Consider the following 24,346-nt stretch of genomic DNA (forward strand, 5'->3'; position numbering starts at 1 on the left):
TAATCATGGTGTATGATTCTTTTAATGTGCTGTTGGTTTCTGTTTGCTAATACTTTATTGAGGATTTTTTAATCTATGTTCATCAGTGTTATTGGCCTGTAGTTTTCTTTCTTTGTGACATCCTTGTCTGGTTTTTGTATCAAGGTGATGGTGGCCTCATAGAATGAGTTTGGGAATGTTCTTCCCTCTGCTATATGTTGGAAGAGTTTGAAAAGGATAGGTGTTAGCTCTTCTCTAAATGTTTGATAGAATTCGCCTGTGAAGCCATCTGGTCCTGGGCTTTTGTTTATTGGAAGATTTTTAATCACAGTTTCCATTTCAGTGCTTGTGATTGGTCTGTTCATATTTTCTATTTTTCCTGATTCAGTCTTGGCAGGTTGTGCATTTCTAAGAATTTTTCCATTTCTTCCAGGTTGTCCATTTTTTTGGCATAGAGTTGCTTGTAGTAATCTCTCATGGTCTTTTGTATTTTCGCAGTGTCAGTTGTTACTTCTCCTTTTTCATTTCTAATTCTATTGATTTGAGTCTTCTCCCTTTTTTTCTTGATGAGTCTGGCTAATGGTTTATCTATTTTGTTTATCTTCTCAAAGGACCAGCTTTTAGTTTTATTGATCTTTGCTATTGTTTCATTCATTTCTTTTTCATTTATTTCTGATCTGATTTTTATGATTTCTTTCCTTCTGCTAGCTTTGGGGTTTTTTGTTCTTTCTCTAATTGCTTGAGGTGCAAGGTTTGGTTGTTTATTCGAGATGTTTCCTGCTTCTTAAGGTGGGCTTGTATTGCAATAAACTTCCCCCTTAGAACTGGTTTTGCTGCATCCCATAGGTTTTGGGTCGTTGTGTCTCCACTGTCACTTGTTTCTAGGTATTTTTTTATTTCCTCTTTGATTTCTTCAGTGATCACTCATTATTAAGTCGTGTACTGTTTAGCCTCCATGTGTTTGTATTTTTTACAGATCTTTTCCTGGAATTGATATCTAGTCTCATGATGTTGTTGTCGGAAAAGATACTTGATACAATTTTCAATTGTCTTAAATTTACCAAAGCTTGATTCGTGAGCCACGATATGATCTATCCTGAAGAATGTTCCATGAGCACTTGAGAAAAATGTGTATTCTCTTGTTTTTGGATGGAGTGTCCTATAAATATCAATTAAGTCCATCTTGTTTAAGTATCATTTAAAGCTTGTGTTTCCTTATTTATTTTCATTTTGGATGATCTGTCCATGGGTGAATGTGGGGTGTAAAAGTCCCCTACTATGAATGTGTTACTGTCGATTTACCCTTTGATGGCTGTTAGTATTTACCTTATGTATTGAGGTGCTTCTATGTTGGGTGCATAAATATTTACAATTGTTATATCTTCTTCTTGTATCGATCCCTTGATCATTATGTAGTGTCCTTCTTTGTCTCTTCTAATTGTCTTTATTGTAAAGTCTATTTTGTCTGACATGAGAATTGCTACTCCAGCTTTCTTTTGGTTTCCTATTGCATGGAATATCTTTTTCCATCCCCTTAGTTTCAGTCTGTATGTTCTCTAGGTCTGAAGTGGGTCTCTTGTAGACAGTGTATATATGGGTCTTGTTTTTGTATCCATTCAGCCAATCTGTGTCTTTTGGTGGGAGCATTTAGTCCATTTACATTTAAGGTAATTATCGATATGTATGTTCCTATTCCCATTTTCTAAATTGGTTTGGGTTCATTATTGTAAGTCTTTTCCTTCTCTTGTGTTTCTTGTCTAGAGAAGTTCCTTTAGCATTTGCTGTAAAGCTGATTTGGTGGTGCTGAACTCTCTCAGCTTTGGCTTGGGTGTAAAGGTTTCAATTTCTCCATCAAATCTGAAGGAGATCCTCGCTGGGGAGAGTAATCTTGGTTGCAGGTTTTTCTCCTTCATCACTTTCAGTATGTCCTGCCACTCCCTTCTGGCTTGCAGAGTTTCTGCTGAGAGATCAGCTGTTAACCTTATGGGGATTCCCTTGTGTGTTATTTGTTGTTTTTCCCTTGCTGCTTTTAATATGCTTTCTTTGTATTTAATTTTTGACAGTTTGATTAATATGTGTCTTGGCGTATTTCTCCTTGGATTTATCCTGTATGGGACTCTGTGCTTCCTGGACTTGATTAACTATTTCCTTTCCCATATTAGGGAAGTTTTCATCTATAATCTCTTCAATTATTTTCTCGGTCCCTTTATTTTGCTCTTCTTCTTCTGGAACCCCTATAATTCGAATGTTGGCACATTTAATGTTGTCCCAGAGGTCTCTGAGACTGTCCTCAGTTCTTTTCATTCTTTTTCTTTATTCTGCGCTGCAGTAGTTATCTCCAGTATTTTATCTTCCAGGTCACTTATCCGTTCTTCTGCCTCAGTTATTCTGCTACTGATCCCATCTAGAGTATTTTTCATTTCATTTATTGTGTTGTTCATCATTGTTTGTTTCATCTTTAGTTCTTCTAGGTCCTTGTTAAATGTTTCTTGCATTTTGTCTATTCTATTTCCAAGATTTTTGATCATGTTTACTATCATCATTCTGAATTCTTTTTCAGGTAGACTGCCTATTTCCTCTTCATTTTTTAGGTCTGGTGCATTTTTATCTTGCTCCTTCATATGCTGTGTATTTTTCTGTCTTCTCATTTTGCTTATCTTACTGTGTTTGGGGTCTCCTTTTACCAGGCTGCAGGTTCGTATTTCCCGTTGTTTTTGATGTCTGTCCCCAGTGGCTAAGGTTGGTTCAGTGGGTTGTGTAGGCTACCTGGTGGAGGGGACTAGTGCCTGTGTTCTGGTGGATGAGGCTGGATCTTGTCTCTCTGGTGGGCAGGTCCACATCTGGTGGTGTGTTTTGGGGTGTCTGTGGACTTATTATGAGTTTAGACAGCCTCTCTGCTAATGGGTGGGGTTGTGTTCCTGTTTTGCTAGTTGTGTGGCATAGGTTGTTCAGCACTGTAGCTTGCTGGTCATGGAGTGAAGTTGAGTGCTGGTGTTGAGATGGAGATCTCTGGGAGATTTTCGCCATTTGATATTATGTGGAGCTGGGAGGTCTCTTGTGGACCAGTGTCCTGAAGTTGGCTCTCCCACCTCAGAGGCACAGCACTGACTCCTGGCTGCAGCACCAAGAGGCTTTCCTCCACATGGCTCAGAATAAAAGGGAGAAAAAGTAGAGTGAAAGAATTAGTAGAAGTAGGAAGAAAGAAAGAAAGGAAGAAAGGAGGGAAGGAAGAAAGGAAGGAAGAAAGAAAGAAAGAAGAAAAGAAGGAAAGAAAGAAAGGAGGGAACTAGGGAGGGAGGGAGGTGGGAGGAAGGAAGTAGGGAAGGAAGGAAAAAAGAGAGAAAGAAAGAAGATAAAGTAAAATAAAGTAAAATATAATAAAGTTATTAAATTAAAAAATAATTATTAAGAAAAAAATATTTTTTTAAAAAAAGGACGGATAGAACCTTAAGACAAATTGTGGAAGCAAAGCTATACAGACAAAATCTCACACAGAAGCATACACACACACACACAGTCACAAAAAGAGGAAAAGGGGGAAAAAATCATAAATATTGCTCTCAAAGTCCACCTCCTCAATTGGGGATGATTTGTTGTCTGAAGGAGGGAAGGAAGGAAGGAAAGAAAGAAAGAAAGAAGGAAAGAAAGAAGATAAAGTAAAATAAAATAAAGTTATTAAAATTAATTATTAAGAAAAAAATTTTTTTAAAAACGAACGGATAGAACCCTAGGACAAATGGTGGAAGCAAAGCTATACAGAAAAAATCTCACACAGAAGCATCCACATACACAGACTCACAAAAAGAGGAAAAGGGGAAAAAATCATAAATCTTGCTCTCAAAGTCCACCTCCTCAATTTGGGATGATTCGTTGTCTATTCATGTATTCCACAGATGCAGGGTACATCAAGTTGATTGTGGAGCTTTAATCCCCTGCTTCTGAGGCTGCTGGGAGAGATTTCCCTTTCTCTTCTTTGTTCTTACAGCTCCCAGGGGCTCAGCTTTGGATTTGGCCCCACCTCTGCGTGTAGGTCGCTGGAGGGCGTCTGTTTTTTGCTCAGACAGGACGGGGTTAAAGAAGCCGCTGATTTGGGGGCTCTGGCTCACTCAGGCCGGGGGGAGGGAGGGGCGTGGCGTGCCGGGTGAGCCTGCAGTGACAGAGGCCGGCGTGACATTGCACCAGACTGAGGCACGCCGTGCGTTCTCCCAGGGAAGTTGTCCCTGGATCCCGGGAACCTGGCAGTTGTGGGCTGCACAGTCTCCCCGGAAGAGGGGTGTGGATAGTGACCTGTGCTTGCACACAGGCTCCTTGGTGGTGGCAGCAGCAGGCTTAGCGTCTTCTGCCCGTCTCTGGGGTCCACGCTTTTAGCCGCGGCCCACACCCGTCTCTGGGGTCTGCACTTTTAGCCGCAGCTCGCGCCCGTCTCTGGAGTTCCTTTAAGCAGCGTTCTTAATCCCCTCTCCTCGCACACCAGGAAACAAAGAGACAAGAAAAAGTCTCTTGCCTCTTCAGCAGCTCCTGACCTTTTCCTGGACTCCCTCCCGGCTAGCCATGGTGCACTAACCCCTTCAGGCTGTGTTCACGCAGCCAACCCCAGTCCTCTCCCTGCGCTCTGACCGAAGCCCAAGCCTCAGCTCCCAGCCCTGCCCACCTCAGCGGGTGAGCAGACAAGCCTCTCGGGCTGGTGAGTGCTTGTCGGCCCTGATCCTCTGTGCGGGAATCTCCCCGTTTTGCCCTCCGCACCCCTGTTGCTGTGCTCTCCTCCACGGCTCCGAAGCTCCCCCCTCCGCCACCCACAGTCTCCGCCCGTGAAGGGGCTTCCTAGCGTGTGGAAACCTTTCCTCCTTCACAGCTGCCTCCCACTGGTGCAGGTCCCGTCCCGAGTCTTTTGTCTCTGTTTTTTGTTTTGCCCTACCCAGGTACGTGGGGAGTTTCTTGCCTTTTGGGTGGTCTGAGGTCTTCCGCCAGCATTCAGTAGGTGTTCTGTAGGAGTTGTTCCACGTGTAGATGCATTTCTGGTGTATCTGTGGGGAGGAAGGTGATCTCCGCGTCTTAGTCTTCCGCCATCTTCCCCTCCAGCCCTATTTGTGTCTTCTTTCAATTTCTTTCATCAGACGCTTAGTGTTTTCAATGTACAGGGCTATCATCTCCCTTGTTACGTTTTTCCTACATATTCATTTCTTTAGATATTTCTGTAAATGAGCTTTTTTTAACTTTATTTCTTTTTGAGATAGTCCATTGATAGTGTATAGAAATGCTGCTGATTTCTGTATGTTGGTTTTGTGTTCTACAACTTTACCTAATTCATTTATTAGTTCTAATAGTTTTTTTGTGGCATCTTTAGGGTTTTCTGTATAAATTATCATGTCATCTGCAAATAGTGACAGTTTTACTATTTCCTCTCTGATTTGGATACCTTTTATTTCTTCTTCTTGCCTAATTGCTCTGGCTATGACATCAGTACTATGTTGAATAAGAATGGTAAAGTGGGCATCTTTATCTTGTTTTTGCTCTTAGAGGAAAAGCTTTCAACTTTTCACTCTTGAGTATGATGTTATCTGTGGGCTGCCATATAAAGTCTTTATTATGTTGAGATATGTTCCTTATATACCCACTTTTTGGAGATTTTTTATCATGAAATGTTGTATTTTATCAAATGCTTTTTCTGCTTCTATTGAGATGATCATATGATTTTTATCTTTCATTCTATTAATGTGGTGTATCACATTTATTGCTTTGCATATGTTGAACCATCCTTGTATCCCAGGGGTAAATTCCACTTGATCATAGTATATGATCCTGTTGAATTTGATTTGCTAGTATTTTGTTGAGGATGTTTGCACTTAAAATTCATCAGGGATATTGGCTTGTAATTTTTTTTATTGTAGTGTCCTTATGTGGCTTTGGTCTGAGGTAATGCCGGCCTTGTAAAATGAGTTGGGAGTGTTCCTTCTTCAATTTTTTGGAAGAGTTTTAGAAGGTCAACCTCATTTACTTAATCACATCTGCAAAGTACCATGTTCCATGTAAGGTAATATTCACAGGTTCCAGGGAAAAAGGACATGGACAGCTACGGGGAATCATTATTCAGCCTACCACATCATGTAAATTTCTTACCTATTCAATAAAATAAAAGAAAGCAATATAAGAAAATAAATTAAAATCTTCCTCTATCTTTTCCTTTATAGTTTCTGCGTTTTGTGTTACACTAAGAAGGGCCTTCCCCATTCTAGACTATAAAAATAGTAATTTATATTTTCTTCTAATATTTTGAGTATTATTTTCACTAATAACTGTTTAATTGAGGTATAATTTCCATACAATAAATGCTCAGATCTTAAGTGAAAAGTTCAATCTATTTTGACAAAAGCATGAACCCGTGTCACCCACTCCTCCGTGAAGATAAAAAAATTTCCTTCACTCTAAAAGATTCCTTCATGATCCTTCATACCAAACTTCTCCCAACAGTGTCACTCTTCTGAATTCTATCACCATGGATAGTTTTATCTGTTGTTGAACATTTTATAAATGGAAGCACACAGTATTTTCTCTTTGTTGGCTGGCTTCATTCACTCACTATAATGATTTTGAGATTAATCCAAGTTGTATGTATCAAGAACCACTAAGGATATATAGTTAAAACATTTTAAAAGGTATATCTTCAACTTTTTTCTGATTATGGAAGTTATACATACATATTACAAATTTTAACATTACATAAACATGTAATGTAGAAAGTGAAAAGTACTCATAATCTCACACCCCTGACCTAACTATTATTAATAGTTTGTTATATTTTTCTATATTTTTCTATGCTAATAGTAGTGTTTTTATCAAAAAAGGATTATCCTATAGACATTATTTTGCAAGTGTTTTCTTCACTTAATACTATATATTTGGCATTGCTCTAAGTTATATAGCTGTATACTTTTCTTGTTCTTGCCCCATTTTTATTTTTAATAATTTTTAGTGCACAACTAATATAAAAGTACGTTATCCTCTTAAAATTTTTAAAGCTTTAAGGCAAGGCTAAAGTTATTGTTGACCATCACTCATTTCTAATTCCCTCCCTGCCTTTGCATGTGTTTGAATGACTGCATGATATTTCATTATATGAATGCAACATAATTTGAGAAATTCCCTTTCAGTGGACAATCAACTATTCATTTTTATTGTGATTACATGTAAATATTTTTCCAAGGATATCCTTTGATTTTATTTATAATGTCATTCACTAAAATTTACATTTTTCTGTGGTTAAATTTATCTATCCATACATTGTTATTTGGGAAAGAAGTGAGAGACACAAAAGTACATATAGTATATTACCATTGTGTCAGAAAGGAGGGAATAGGAATAAATATTAATATTTGCTCATAGTGGCATAAAGAAACATTAACTGAATGAATGAACAAGAAGTTAACAAAAATGGTTACCTATACCTATTCCTATAGGTTACCTATACTGATACCCAAACCTATGGTTACCTATACCTATACCTATAAGTTTCAAGGGGGAAAAGGTGAATGGGGACAGGGTGCAAGCAATGCATACCAGTGTACACTTATTTATACAGTTTTTATTTTTTTAACTATATGCATTAGACTTCCTATTGCTCTGTAACAAATTACTACAAACTGAGTGGCTTAAAATAACACAAATTTATTATCTTAAAGTTCTGAAGATCAGAAGTCTGAAATGAGTCTTTCAAGGCTAAAATCAAAGACTGCAATCCTTCTAGAGACTAGGGGAAATCATTTCCTTGACTTTTCTAGTTTTTAAGGCCACCTGCATTCCTTGGCTCATGGCCCCTTCATCTTCAAACCCAGTACTATAACATCTTCAAATCTCCCTCCTTCTCTCTCATCTCTGCATCTGTTGTCACATGTCCTTCTCTGACTGACTCTCCTTCCTCCATTGTGATTACACTGATCCCATCTAAATAATCCAGGATCATCTGTCCATGTCAAGGATCTTTTTAGTTCATTCCTTTTTAATACTGAGTAATACTCCATTCTCAGGCTGTACCACATTTTGTTTATCTATTCACATGTAGATGGGCTTTGGGCCAGGGTTTTTTTGTGATTATGAATAAAGTATGGGTAGTTTTTGAACATTTATATTTTTGATACATCTGGAATTTATTTTAGTGTAAGGAATGAGATAGAGATCCAACTCTGTTTTTGCCAAATCACAAGCCAATTATCCCAACACCACTTATTGCATAATCCAGCTTTTCACGGATGATTTAAAATATCATTTTTCAACATACTAAATTCTCCATAGACTATATTTTTCTTAACTTCCTATTGTATTCCATTAATCTAGCTGTCAGTTTTGAACCAATACCACCATATTTTAATTCCTGTGCCCTTTTAATGTGTTTCAATAATTCATAAGACTGGTTGGTACACAATTTTTTTTCAGAATTTCCCTAGTTATTTCTAAACATTTATTTGTCTAAAGAGATACACTTCAGAACTTTAATGTCAATTAAAATTGTTTGGATTGTGTTAAATTTATAAATTAATTTGGGGAGAATTCACATGGTCTGTCCATCCAGGTACTAGGTATGTCCCTCTATTCAAATATTTTATATCCTCCAGCGGAGCTTGTTAGCCATATGATGAGATTCCCAGAGGGTACAGTAGAAAGGTTTTAGAGGAAGAGAGGCAGTTCAAGTTTGGTTCAAGGGAGGGAAAGCACAGAGTTGTATACAGGAGAGAATATATGATTAAAGGAGCATCTATAAAAGATGGTTACTGTATTAGTTATCTATTGTTGAGTAACAAGGAATCACAGCAGCCTTTATTCATCTCATAGTTTCTGTGGGCTTAGCTGGGTCCAGGCCTTCTGTTGGATCCTCTGTTTCAGGGTCTCTCACAAGACTGCAATCAAGTTGGCCAGGGCTGGGGTCTCTCTCATCTGAAGGCTTGATGGAGAAAGGATCCACCTCCAAGATCATCTGTTTGTTGGCAGACTTTCAGTTCCTCAAGGACTGTCGGACTGAGAGACTCAGTTCCTGGCTGGATGTTGGCCTTCACTTCCTAGGCAGATGAGCCTCCGCAGTATGGCAACTTGCTTCATCAAAGCCAGCAAGGGAGAGGGTCTGCTAGCAAGATGGAAGTCACATTCCTATGTAAGCAATCCCTAAGTGACATCCTATCTCCGTTGCCACATTTGATTGTTCAGAAGTAAGTCCTTAGGTCAGCTCACACTGACCTAAAGGGAGGAGATTTTTACACAGAGTGTGAATACAAAGAGTCAAGGATCATTGGGAGGTCATCTCAGAGGCTACCTGACACAGTTACTAAGAAATGTAAGGTATGGTAGGTTTGGTAGCATTAGCTAACAAAACTTGTGAAAGGAATGTCCCAGAAGCCCCCTGGTACATGGGGATAAAGAGGGACACAGGTCTTCAGGGTTCTCCTATAATCTAGATCAATTGCATTTCCAAGAGAATTGCGATCTCTGGTGGAAGAGGAGACTCCAGGTGCATTAGGCCAGCTCGATAATAACCATTTCCATTTCTGTAGCACTTCACGGTTTACACGTCTGCTTTTGGAGCCATTATTTAATTTGATTCTCATGACAACCTTATGAGGTAGCCAGGTTCAAAGAGGCCACATGGCCACCTCAGATCTCACAGTCAATGGGTGGCGGAGCTGAGACTAGCGCCCCAGTCTTCAAATTCCTAGCCTGTTACACCAGAGTGTCTTCTCCCAAAACACAAAGGTATGCTGTTTTTCCTCTTCAAAGGCTTCTCCTATCATCTTCCTCCCTCTCTGGGTTCTTATTGTGGCTCAGTTATTATTAGTCAGTCAGTCAACCTTGCTGCACCTTCCAGAATTACTGTGGGGATCAGAGGTAATGTTGTAAAGTTCTCAGCCCACTGCCTGGCACACAGTAAGTTCTCACTAAATGGAAGCTATTATCTGCTATTATTTTTTCAACTCTTCCAGGCCAGCCTCATTGCCACTCATCTTCAGTTCTGCTCCTTCCCATGAATCTCTGTAGTACCACATCTCAAGGTAAAACTTACTTTCAAAAGACATCAATACCCAACAACTTTTAAAAAAATATTTTTTCTGATCTAATATTTCCATAAGGGTGTGTGTGTGTGTGTGTGTGAGAGAGAGAGACAGAGAGAGAGAGAGAGAGACAGAGAGAGAGAGAGAGAGAGACAGAGAGAGACACAGAGAGACAGAGACACAGAGACAGAGACAGAATGCACAAGTGCATGCTCTTTGACTAACACTCAACAACTTTTACAGGCAGTCATTGCCCATCTACCAACACTTCCAACAGGGAGTATTTGGTTGTCAGTGGTGTGGCTTCAGCTTTCTTTCCCCCTAAATAAAAAACCAAACTCTTAAAATATAGGTATAACACCTAATGCCCAAATCTTGGTTCCTAAATGCCATTCTCAACTGAAAAGGACCAGGTCTTCTAGGGAAAAATGATTGATTCTTGGGCTGGGGCAGGGAAAGAGCAAGATGAGCCTGGAGCACCTTGTGGTGCCAGAAAACAAGGAAGTTCTCAAGGAAAGATGGAGACCTGCCAAAAGGACAAGGAGTCATCTTCCTGCTGGCTAAATATGGGATATTTTGAACATCGAAATAAAGAATGATCTTAATGCATTATAACCCACTGAATATGATAGACAACCATAGGTCCATGAGGATATAAATAAATAAATGTAGGAGAAGGGAAAGCTCTCCCTTACACTGGAGAGCCAACTAATACAAGTCCAAAGAATGATGGCATTGGACAGTCACCATTTGGCAACCACAAGAATCATCAGTGAGGTCTTCCCTGGTGGCACAGTGGTTGAGGGTCCGCCTGCTGATGCAGAGGACACGGGTTCGTGCCCCAGTCCGGGAGGATCCCACGTGCCGCAGAGCGGCTGGGCCCGTGGGCCATGGCTGCTGGGCCTGTGCGTCCGGAGCCTGTGCTCCACAACGGGAGAGGCCAGAACAGTGAGAGGCCCATGTACCGCAAAAAAAAAAAAAAAAAAAAAAAAAAAGAATCATCAGTGAATGCTAACACTAGTGGGTGAAAGTTTGAGGAGATGAGGATATATATATATATATATATATATATATATATATATATATATATATATATATATATATAATCTCAATGTATCTCTCCACAAAATAATCACCAAAGGGGAAAATTGTAGCTTTATAGTGGAACAACACAAATAGTCATCATGTGCCTCCAATATGATGCACTGAAAAGGACACAGCATCCCTTCTGTGATATTCCTACCAAAGTAAAATCTAATCATGAGGGAACATCAGAAAAAACCAAATTGAGGGATAGTCTAAAAATATCTAGCCTGCACTCTTCAAAAATGTCAGTGTCAGAAGACACAAAGACTGAAGAACTCTTCCCTACGGAAGGGGACTAAAGAGATATGACAACTGAATGCATATGGTTCAGTTTTCTTTCACTATAAAGGACACTGCTGAGGAAACTGGTGAGCTCCAAATAAGTTCTGTAGATTATAATTATAATAATATTGTATCAATGTGAATTTCCTGATTTTGATGATTGCTCTGTGTTCATGTAAGATAATTTCTTGTTTTAGGAAAAACACATTGAAGTATTTAGGAGTAAAGGGGCATCACGACTGCAACTGACTATGAATTAGTTCACAGGAAAAAAATATATATATATATGAGACAGAGCAAGAAGTAGAGTAAGATAAGTGTAGTAAAATGTTAAGATTTGAGGGATTTGGTTTTTTTTTTTAAATAAATTTATTTATTTTTGGCTGTGTTGGGTCCTTGTTGCTGTGCGCGGGCTTTTTGTAGTTGTGGCAAACGGGGGCTGCTCTTCGTTGAGGTGCGTGGGCTTCTCATTGCAGTGGCTTCTCTTGTTGCGGAGCATGGGCTCTAGGCACGAGGGCTTCAGTAGCTGTGGCACGTGGGCTCAGCAGTTGTGGTTCGCGGGCTCTAGAACGCAGGCTCAGTAGTTGTGCATGGGCTTAGTTGCTCTGTGGCATGAGGGATCTTCCCAGACCAGGGTTCGAACCCCTGCCCCATGCATTGGGGCAAGCAGATTCTTAACCACTGAGCCACCAAGGAAGTCCCCATTTGAAGAATCTGGATTAAGAGTATACAGCAGTTTTTTGTACTATTCTTGGAACTCTTCTGTAAGTCTGAAATTATCTAAATAAAAATTTAAGAGAAGAAAATCCTAATTTAAAAAACACAGTTAAAAAACATTTACAAAAAACCTAGAGCTAGTATCATACCTAGTGGTGAGAAACTAGATTTTTTCCCACTAAGATCAGGAAAAAGGCAAGAATGTCTGCTCTCATTATTCCTTTTCAACCTCACACTGGAAGTCCTTGCTAATGCAATAGGCAAGAAAAGGAATTAAAAGGTATACAGATTGGGAAGGAAGAAATAAAACTGTCTTTGTTCACAGATGACATAATTGCCTGTGTAGAAAATCACAAAGAATCAACAAAAAGATGGCTGGAACTAATAAACAATTACAGCAAGCTTGTAAGATACAAGGTTAATATACAAAAATCAATTGCTTTCCTATATACCAGCAATGACCAATTGGAATTTTAAATAAAAAACCCAATACCAGTTATATTAGCACCAAAAAACTAAACACTTAGGTATAAATTTAACAAAATATGTACAAGATCTATATAAGGAAAACTATAAAACTCTGATAAAAGAAATCAAAGAAGATAAATGGAGACATATTCCATGTACATGGATAGGAAGACAATATTGCCAAGATGTCCGTTCTTCCTGACTGGATCTATAGATCCAATGCAATACCAAGCAAAATCCCACCAACTTATTTTGTGGATATCGACAAACTAATTCTAAAGTTTATCTGTAAGTGCAAGAGACCCAGAATAACCAACACAATATTGAAGGAGAAAAAGAAAGTCTGAGGGCTGACACTACCTGACTTTGAGACTTACTATAAAGCTCCAGTAATTGAGACAAATGTGGTATTGCTGAAATAATAGACAAATAGATAAATGGAACAGAATAGAGACCTCAGAAATAGATCCACACAAACATAGTCAACTAGTCTTTGACAAGGAGTAAAGGCAATTCAATGGAGAAAGGATAGTCTTTTCAACAAATGGTGCTGAAACAACTGGACATCCACATGCAAAAACATTAATCTAGACAAAGACCTTACACCCCTCACAAAAATTAACTCAAAATGGATCATAGGCCTATGTGTAAGATGCAAAACTATAAAATTCCTAGAAGAGAACATAGAGGGAAAATCTATGTAACCTTGAGTTTGGCAATGACTAAAAACAACACCAAAAGCACAACCCATGGAAGAAAAAATTCGATAAACTGGGCTTTGTTATCAGTGGAAGACACTTAAAAAGAATGAAAAGAAAAGCCAGAGAATAGGTGAAAATATTTGCAAACGACACATCTGATGAAAGGCTGGTAATCTGAATATACAAAGAACTCTTAACGCCCCCCCCAAAAGAATCCAATTTATAAATGGGCACAAGATCCCAACGGACACCTCACCAAAGAAGATATACAGATGGCAAATAAGCACATGAGAAGAGGTTCAACATCTATGCCATTAGGGAAATGCAAATTAAAACAACAATAAGATACCACAAGAGACCTATGAGAATGGCCAGAATCCAGAACACTGACGTCACCAAATGCTGGTGAGGAGGTGGAGCGACAGGAACTCTCATTCGTTGCAGGTGGGAATGCAATATAGTACAGCCACTTTGCAAGACAGTTGGGCAGTTTCTTACAAAACTAAACATACTTTTGCTGTACAAGCCAGCAATCATGCTTCTTGGTATTTACCCAAATGAGTTGAAAACATGTCCACACAAAAACCTGCACACGAATGTTTATAGCAACTTCATTCATATTTGCCAAAACTTGGAAGCAAGCAAAATGTCCTTTAGTATGTGAGTGAATAAATAAATTGTGGTACATCCAGACAATGAAATATTATTCTGCGATCAAAAGAAGTGGGCTATCAAGCCATGAATAGACACAGAGGAACCTTAAACACATATTACTAAGGGAAAAAAGCCAATGTGAAAAGATTACCCATAGTATGGTTCCAACTATATGACACTCTGGAAAAGGCAAAAGGATGGAGACAGTAAAGAGATCAGTGGTTTCCAGGGCTTCAGGGAGAGGAAGGAAGGGGTGAATGGGTGGAACAGGGGATTTTTAGGGAAACTACTCCGTATGACACTGTAGTGGTAGATACATGTCATTATATATTTGTCAAAACCCATAGAATGTGCAACAAAAAGGGTGAGCCTTAATGTAAACTACGGACCTTAGTTAATAAAAATGTATCAGTCAATTATATCTCAATAAAGCTGGAAAAAAGAAAAAATAACAATGTATCATCATTGGTTCATCAATCGTAACAAATGTACCACACTAATGCAAGATGTTAATAATAGGGGAGACTGGGTTGGGTGAGGGGGGTATATGGAAACTCTCTGCACTTTCCATCCAGTTTTTGTGTAAACCTAAAACTGTTCAAAAAAATAAAGTCTATATATAAAAAAAGGAATGAAGTATTGATATATATTACAACACGGATGAACCTGGAAAACATTATGCTATGTGAAAGACGTTAGTTGCCGAAGGTCACATACTGTATGATCCCATCTATAGGAAATGTTCAGAATAGGAAAATCTACAGAGACAGACAGTGGTTTCCTAGGGAAGGGGAGATGGGGGCTTTGGGAGTGACAGCAAATGGGTACAGGTTTTTTGGGGGAAGTAAGGAAAATATTCTAAAATTGATTGTGGTGATGGTTACACAACTCTGGATATACTAAAAGTCATTGAATTATACACTCTAAATGGATGAATTGTCTAGTGTGGAAATGATATCTCAATAAAGCTGTTAAAAAATAGAAACAGCTATGCACACAAAGAACACACAGGGAAGTGCTAACAGTGGAGATCCCCAGTAGAGAACTGGGGAACTGAGGGTGGGGTGAGAAAGAGACCTATTTTTCACCGTGTACCTTCATGTGTCATTTGAAGGTTTTATCCTGTGCGTGTTTAACATATTCCTAAGTTCCCCTCGAATACTGTTTCCAACAAGCCTACCTTGCTTTTCCTAACTGCATTCAAACAACGATCTCTCTCAGCTCAGTCCTTTGTGACCACCTAGAGGAGTGGGCTAGGGACGGTGGGAGGGAGACGCAAGAGGGAGGGGATATGGGGATATATGTACAGGTATAGCTGATTCACTTTGTTATAAAGCAGAAATTAACACACCATTGTAAAGCAATTATACTCCAATAAAGATGTTAACAAAACAAAACAAGACAACGATCTCTCTTATGCTATCTCTCAAAATAAGACACAGAGGAAATCAAACCTAAAACCTGGCCAAACAGTTCTAAAGGAGGAAAGAAAAGTAATAAAAGGAATGCCAAAACCCATGCAGAAAGGAGTTCCATAAGTATACCCACTCAATGGAATATCGTGCGGCCATTTGAATGATGTTTATAAAGACTTTTAATGGGGAAATGCTTACGTAAAAATGGCAATATAGGGGCTTCCCTGGTGGCGCAGTGGCTGAGAGTCCGCCTGCCGATGCAGGGGACACAGGTTCGTGCCCCGGCCCGGGAAGATCCCACATGCCGCGGAGCGGCTGGGCCCGTGAGCCATGGCCGCTGAGCCTGCGCGTCCGGAGCCTGTGCTCCGCAACCGGAGAGGCCACAACAGTGAGAGGCCCGCGTACTGCAAAAAAAAAAAAAAAAAAAGGCAATATATAATTGACTATACAGCCTGATCTTTAATATGGTTTTTAGGCCTAGAATACACCCTAAATGCATCAAGATGCTAACACTGGTTTTCTTTGGGTAGTAGGATGTGGCTTTTTTCCCCAAATTTTCATCAATGAGCATGTATTACTGTTGGAGGGAGGGGCGTTTATTTTGTTGTTTGGGGACTTCTGAGCAGAGGGTGAGAGAGAAAGAGAGAGAATGTATACATATATATATATATTTTTAATAGAAGCATATAAAAATATATTATGTGGGTCCGGCATTCTAGCTCCGGACCCTCCAAGGCCACACTCCACCCTTTCTTTCAAAGCTCAGCCCCCACCGGTCCCTCCTATCGGCCAGGCCTCTCTCAACCCAGCCACTCTTGTCCCAACCCCTTGCTGAAGCCATGATCCACTTCACTTCTGAACTTTCCTCATCCCCTTTCACTGTGAAGCCTGACATTCCTATGCAAGTCCTGCCCTTGCTGCTGATTAGGTGTCTAAACTTCTGTAAGTCACTTCCTGTCTAGGAGCCTCAAGTTCTTCAGAGATGAACCGGGATATTAAGTTTCCACATAAAGGAGCTGCTGTGACTGTTAAGAGGTTATGTATAGCAAAACCCAGCAAGTAATAGAAGCTCAATAAACGTTCACGCTCCAAACCCCCGCCACCCCGCCTCGATACGTCTTGGTGTCACCACAGCACAAGGTCACAAGTAGGTGTTCAGGATATGATTTCTTCTCTCTCTCCTGCCTTGACAATTGCTTCTCTAAGACGCCGGTTCGAGGCATGACTCCACCATTAACTACCGCAAATCTGTTGTCTAAAGGGGATGTTGAGGACAATGTGGAAGTGACTTGGAGTTGATCAGAGTTGGAGTCTCACCATTGCTGTACTTAGCTGTGTGGCTTTGGCAAGTCATCTAAGTCTCCCTGTACCTCACTTTATTTACCTATAAGGGGGAGGGGAAATAAGAGCTCCTGCCTCGGTGGGTGCCCTCACCTTCTATCCGCACTGCACCCCGTCTCTCCCACCACACCTCACCTCCCTGCTCACTTGGCTGGTTTGCCTCACCCTGCGTCAGCTGGTGAACCAAGCCACGCCCCCTCCCGGAGCAACCACGCCCCGGAGCTGAGAGGAACCTGCCAGAAAAGAGGGACTTCACACAAGCCCAAAACTTTTGGGCAGGAGTGCATAACCACGGAGCTGAACCCAAATTTCGTTCGTCATTCAACCATTCACGCACCTGAATGCATGCGATGAATATTCGCTAACCCTTCCTCTAGGACCAGACAGGTGCTGGGCTTTGCTGGAGACAGAGTCAGCTGCCCTCTCGGAGCTTCCCATATGTAGGAGAGAGAACCCCAGACATCAATTCCACAAAGGGCAGGGCAGAGTGGAGCTCTGGGGGCTGTGGGAGCCCAGAGAACAGGATCCAGTCCTGCTTGGGAATCAAGGAAGGCTTTTGGATGAAGTGAAACTTGAGGTGAGTTCATTAGGTTTGGGGAGTCATTGTGAAGGGCCTTCCATGCGGGAGACATTGCACAGACACCGAAGGGAGAGCCTGGTACATTGAAGGACCCACGTGTAGTCAGTTCAGTGGCCAGAGCACAGTGTGTGAGGCCAGGGTGGCAAGAGATGAGGCTCGAGAGGCTTGGCAGGGGCCAGAACTGTGGGTGGCCTTAATTGCCCAACAAGGAGCTAGAATTTTATCCTTGTGGGGGGATGGGGTGTCACAGAAGGAAGTGACGTGTTGACTTCTAAACCAATGTGGTCTCACTGCTAGTGCCCAGAATAGTAGGTTAAAGGCGGCCAGTCTGGAAACAGGGAGCCGGGGAGTAGACTTGGGGTCATTCATGTGAGAGGTGCTGAGGCTGGAGCAGGGCAGTGGCAGAGGATGAGGAAAGAGGGTGAAGTATTTGGGAGACAGAAAGGAGAATCAGCAGGACTTGGTGAGGGATTGTCTTTGAGGAGAGAAGGGGAGTTTGGGGTGCACGTAAAGCAGAGAATACAGAGGAAACATATAGCACATGTGCCAGGGAGTGATTGAGATCATGGTGGGAGGAACTCTGAGGGCTGAGAATTCAGCGTGGGATAGCAGGGGCAGAAACACCTTTCTGGAGGAGGAAGCGTTCAGGCTAAGACTTACCGTGTGTCCTTGAGCCAGTCGCTTTATCTTCCTCTGGTCCTTTAGGTTCCCACTTGCTAAACTGAGAGACAGAGAATGATCATTGTGAGGAGTGAATCACATAAAAGAATGTCCAGGAGGTGCCGAGCCCTGTGGGTGATTTGGAGAGGGAGATGTGGGGCAGGTGTGTTTGATCCACGGTGAGCTGGGTCTGGGCTGCCATTTGTGCGACAGCATTGCCATTGGCAGTGGGAAGCACCTACTTACAGAAGAAGGAGGTGTGTGGGGAGGGGATATGTGACCTGAACACATGTGTGTTGGATTTGAGAGCATCAAAGGCCAAGGCAGTCAAATCACTCTTACCCTGGGAGGCCGTATCTTGACAGTCAGGAGCGAGGGACTTCTCTGAACAGTAAACCCCAGACTGCTACTTCCTCAGGAAATACCTAGACCAAGGCCTCTGGGTTCAGATCTCAAGTCGTCACCCGAGTTGCCGTGTGAGCCTGGGTCAGTTCTAACCCACTTTGGGTCCCAGGTTTTCCATATGAACAACAACGACGATAAAAGCATATGTGTGTTGGTGGAGAGGTGGATGAAATGTTTTCAGAGGTCCTCTCCAGGTTTGTTATGCTTCAGTTCTACGACCCTGAGTCCTTTTTAAAAAAGTCTAGTCCTGTCTCCATCCGTGACTTACTGTGTGGCCTTGAGCCAGCTGCTGGACCTCTCTGGGCCTACTTTCACATCTGGAATATCAGGAGATTGGGCAAGAGAGTCTCCAACATCCAGTGATTCTCCCTGGAGGATGCTCACCCTCTTCTCCAGCTGAAAGCTTCAGACAAATCAGAGGAAAGTGAGGCGCTGGTCACAGACGACCCCCTCCTTCCAAACCTTCCGTCTTCTCCCTACTGTCAGGAGCTTGCAGCACCAGCTCACTTGCCAAACTTGTTGCTATGACAACGGGTTACAAACAACGCAGATGAAGACAACGATTTTAACCTAAGAGCTGCTGCGCTAATGGGTTCTTCCTCCCTCCCCACATCAGACTGAGGGAACAATCTGACAAATTCTTTGGGATCAAATCACTCACCTGCTCACAAGCCTGCCAGGGCTCCTCGGTGTCACAAGATTAAGTTCTGGTGTCTGAGGCCCTCCTGGAACCTGATTCAAATCCCTCCAATTACATTTCCCACTTGCTCCCATTAAAAAGTAAGTCACTCCCATTTTTGAGCACCTACTGTCTGCCAAGCCCTGTGTTGGATGCTTTACATACAGTAGCTAAGAAAATCTTCCCAGAATTCTATCAGATAAACATTATTATTCCCATTTTGTAGAGGAGAAAATTGAGGCTCACGGATGTGACTTGAGTAAGGAGGTCAGCGAGTCAGAATTCAACCTCAAATCCACCAGATTCCCAAACCTGGGCTCTTTTCATTGTGGTTCACAAATGTTGGTCTACACACTTGGGGCATATTCAGACAATCTGGGGCAGTTAAAAATTCAGATTCTAACTTCCATTCAAGAAGGTGGAACACGTCTGTCTCCTCTAACTCCTGAGACGTCATAAAATAAGAGTAAAGGAATCATGTGTATAAACCCATATCTCCAAAGAAAACTGGAGAAGTTTCCATCAATCAGGGAGAGATTTTAGCAAGTTTCTGGCAAGCAGAAAGGGGCTGGAGGGGTGGTACTGAGAAAGCCCATCAGGGAAAGGTGAGGCACAGTCCACACATGGGAGGGGATCCATGAGAAGAGCACTGGTCTATCCTGCAAAATTCTGGCGAGGCGGCTGTGGTGCAGAAAAGGTATCCTGACAGTGGGAGTGAAGTGTGGAGCCCCCAGCAGGGGGAGAATTGAAAGTACGTGTTGGAACAGTTGACTCCCCCACCCTCCCTCTAACCTTCCCTGTGCTCGTGGGTAGAAACCACAAGAGCCAAACATCTATACTCAAGCAGAAAACAGAGTTCCCCCAAAGAAATCAAACAGTCCCAGAGCAAAGCCTCCACTTTCTGGACATAGAGATCCTCCAGCAGGTGGTCCCCACCCAGTCACCTTAAGGGGAAATTTAATAGCAGACTTGACAAACCCCTACTCCTTCCACAGGCTCCCAACCAATCAACTTTTTATTGATTTCGTCTTAAATCAATGGGCTGAGAGGTTTGAACACTTGTGGGGAAATATGCTGATAGGTTTATGAACTAACTGATGAAACAAACGGTAAAAGCTAAGGCTGGGCACATTCCGAGTGGAAAAAAAAGAAAAAACAACCCAAGCAATTATTAAATTCAGTAACACACCTCAAACAAGGCCAAAGCCCCCCCCCCCAAATCCAGGTAATAATAGTACAATTCTTGGCTCGGTTGCAGCTACTGATTCGCTAGGAATTGGGATATAAACATATTGGAAAAGTGAAGGGAGGGAAAATAGGAATGTGTGTGTGGAGGGGGATAAAATCTTCTTCTACCATAACAAGCTGTCAAAAGATAATGTCTCAAATTGCTAAGTTAAGAAATAGTAGCATAAGCACATAATAGAGAAGCATGGTGGTCCTTCAGTGAAAAATCCTTTCAGCTACAAGTAACAAAAAACCCAACTGACAGTGCCTTCAACACATATAGCATTATTTATTCATTTGTTTATTTATTTATTTTTCAGGAAGTTAACTTATATTTACAAAAGTGTGGCATGTGTTCAGCTGCTCAGTGATGCCATTAAGGATCCAGGCTCTTTCTAACTTTTTCTTCCTTAATGTGTGGAGTCTACATCCTCATGTTCATCCCCTCATGATCACAAGATTTCTGTCACAGCTCCAGGCAGCACAGCTATATTCAAGGCAGAAAGAAGAAGGAAGGGGACATTGTCAGATATGTGTGTCTCAGGAAAACAAAAGCCTTTCAGAAGGCCCCAGCAAACATCTGAGGGCCATAACTGGAACACATAGCCATCTCTAGCTTCAAGGGGGGCTAAGAAAGTATCTGACTCTTCAGCCTCTGAGTGGGAGATGGCAAGGGAGAAGGGGGTTTTGGAGTAGTAAGTGACAGAAGAAAAAGCCAAAGACTGGCAAAATAAAGTTCTTGCCTCTAGGGAGCAGGACTTGCAGTGGGAAGGAGTGGGACAGGATATTGCTGGGGTTTATTATAAGCTCTTTAGAACACTTTTATTTTTCAACTATGCGCAAGTCTTACTTTGATGAAAAGTAAAAACTTAGAAATAATGTGCTATGGTTTCTATGAAAGAAAAACATTTAAAAAATAAAAACTGGTGGCAGTTTTCTGTTTCCAGAGAAAAGGACATCTATTCACCTTAGAAGCAAACTAACCAGAATTGGGTCTTTATTGGGCTAAGGAATCTCGGGTATCCACACACTGATCTTACAGAAAATTGTGCCATCACTATTAACCTGAATGTGGCTGCTGGAAACCAGTACAGCACTGTGTAGCAGTCACATGGGTTGACTGTGGTTAGACAGTCCTGGTGCAATTTCCTGTCTGCCATTTTATTGGCTTTGTGACCCTGGGCAATTGACACCTGGGAGCCTCACTTTTCTTCTTTAGGGAATGAAGGTAATCCAAGTGCCTGGTTCAGAGTAAGCACTCAGCAAATGTTACCTACTGTGATACAAATGTTAAACGTCCTGAGCAGTGACATAATTTGGGTGTACTACAACAGTATTATGCTTGTACTGAGTTCGTTTCTCTTTTTTATTTTTTCTTTTTGTCCTATTCATGGGCTTGGACCGAACTGTCCCTGAAAATTATTTTTTGTTCCTGAGAGAAGTGCATGCATATTTTTGCCCAGGCTTTTGCTCACAGGAGATATGCAGTTTGGACCATCAAAAAATGTGCAGGCTTGGATTGCTGTTGGCTCCTATTGGAGGACGGACCATAAAAAGGAACTAGTCTGGATTATTGTTTCCACAACATATATTGCTATTTAACATTAAAGACAATCCACCCTATGAAATGTGCTGCTGACTACTGTGATTGCCTTGTGTAGGACACAGGGACCAGGTCACCACTGTGGGAAGTAGGTGTGAGAATATCCCAGAAAGAAAATGGATATGGGCAGTGTCGTGCTGGTGCAGGAAATACAGTTGGCCTGGGAGTGGGGAACAGAACAGTGACCTCCTCTCTCTGATGTCAAGGTGAGAGCTGGAGATCTGGCCTCCAGGTAGGGAGCATATGGCCAAAAACCATCCAGTTGGTGGATAATAATCTTTCCCACACATGATATCAGGCTAGGGGGCTAAGGAGAGGGACAGCCAATAAGCGGTCCCTTTCAGAGGAGCGTGGGTGACATTCTTGTGGAGAGGTAATATCTGGTATCCATTTACAGTTTTCCTTTGTGGCCTGGTAATTATCATCTGTTATCCCCAAGACTCCTGTAAAATTCTATTAAGCACACATACAGAGAAGATATTGCATCCATTAAAAAACAGAACAAAACAAAGCGATGCTATGAAAAAGGCATCTTTGGAGAATAAGAAAGAGTGCTTAGAAATTTTAAATGACTGCCAAAAATAAAAATCTTCAATAGAAGATAAAGTCAAGAAAATGTCCCAGAATGCAGAACAAAAAGGCAAAGATATGGAAAATATGAGAGAAAATAAAAAGACAATCACCCAGGAGGTCAAAATCCAACTAACAAGAGGTCTAGAAAGGGAACAGAGAAAATAGAGGAGAAAATTTGCAAAGAAATAAAACAGTGATTTCTTAGAGGAGGCGGACCTGAGTCTTCAGATTGAAAAGGCCCAACCACCAGGTGCCCAGTAAAACAGATGAGGAAAAAACACACTTTTGGGCTCATCATTGTGATATTTCAAAACACTTAAGTATGAAGGGAAAAAAATGTAAGCTTCCAGAGGTAGGGAAAACAGGTCGCCAACAAAAAATTAGAACCCGGCTTCTAATCAGGAACACTACATGCTAAAAGCAATATGTGCAACATTCAGAGGAAAAATATTTTTAACGTAGAATTCTAAAGACAAACTATCATTCAAATATAAAGGTAAAATAATGCTACATTATCAGACATGCAAAGACCCCAAAATTTGCCTTCTTAGGAAGTTACTTGAGGATGTTCTCCAACAAAATATGTGACGTATCAGTCAGGATTGTTGGATGCAAGTAAGAGAAGCTGACTCTAGTTAACTAGAGCAGAAAAGGGATTTATTGCAAGGTCATTATTGTAGCTCACAGAAGTCTGGAGAATCGGGCAGGAGAAGCCACAACTAAGGCCATGCTGGGGGGACAGCTGGGTTTGAATGCTGCTACTGTCACTGCTAGCCCCACTGCTGTGACCCCTGGACGTGACCCCAGCATCACATGCCATTGAAGATGAACTCTAATCATCTTTCTGTCTGTTCTCATTTATTTGTGGTCACCTTCAGCATTGTGTTAATCATGCTCTTCAGTCCATGGCACATTATTTTCATCAGTCCATTCAAGGCTCCTTTTTTGCTTGATTTCATTGTAGTATTATTTTTCCCTGTCAGTCCCCACCCCACCCCAACTCCCACTCTCCTGCCCACTTCAGTGAACAACTCCAGTGTTTGTCATGTATATACACTTCCAATCCATCTTCCACAGATCTCCTTAGATATATGCACAGCCATCATATTATACAGTGTTGTTTTACATTTACACAGATGGTATTATGCTGTAAGTCTCATTCTCTTTTTCACCTTTTCCATTCAACACTAGGTTTTGGAGACCTATCTATGTGACTATATGTAAATTTAGCTATTTTCTTTTTACTGTTTTATATATTCCATCTTATGAATATATCAATTTGCTTATCTAGTCACACGTGATGGTCACCTGGGTTGCTTCCAATTCTTCACTATCACAAACAGTGCTGCAAAAAACCACCTCAACTATATTTCCTTAATGACCTGTGTAAGAATTCTCTGGAGTATATACCCAGGAGTGCAATTGCTGGGTCGTAGGGTATACACCTACTGAATTTCAGGAGGTACTGCCAACTTAGTCTCTGGAATACCTGTACCAGTTTACACTCCCACCCACACTTTTCCTTTTCCTCACATCCTCATCAGCACTTGATAATATCTGAATTTCTACATGTTGCCATCCTTTTATTGATTTCTCAATGTTATTTTAATTTTCATTTCTTTAATTATTAAGAGAGTTGAAAATCTTTTAATATATTCAAGTTTCCTCTTGGGTAAATTCAAGTTTCTCATTCTGTTACTCTTCATATCCTTTGCCTGTTTTCCTATTGAGTTTACTATCTTCTTTTTCTAGTTATTAATCTTTTGTCAGTTTTGCTCATTGCAAATATATTCTCCTAATCTATCACCCACCTGTTAATCTTGTATATTTCTGTCTCCTTTGTGTTGCTTACTCTGGATTCAAAGCCATGAACAGAGTATCCAGCCCTTGCTGCCTGGTGGGCAGGGAAAGGAAATCTGACCACCTTCAGTTTCCATAGAGGAAG

The sequence above is a fragment of the Grampus griseus genome (assembly GCF_964374135.1).
Source record: "Grampus griseus genome assembly, chromosome: X".
Lineage (NCBI taxonomy): Eukaryota > Metazoa > Chordata > Mammalia > Artiodactyla > Delphinidae > Grampus > Grampus griseus.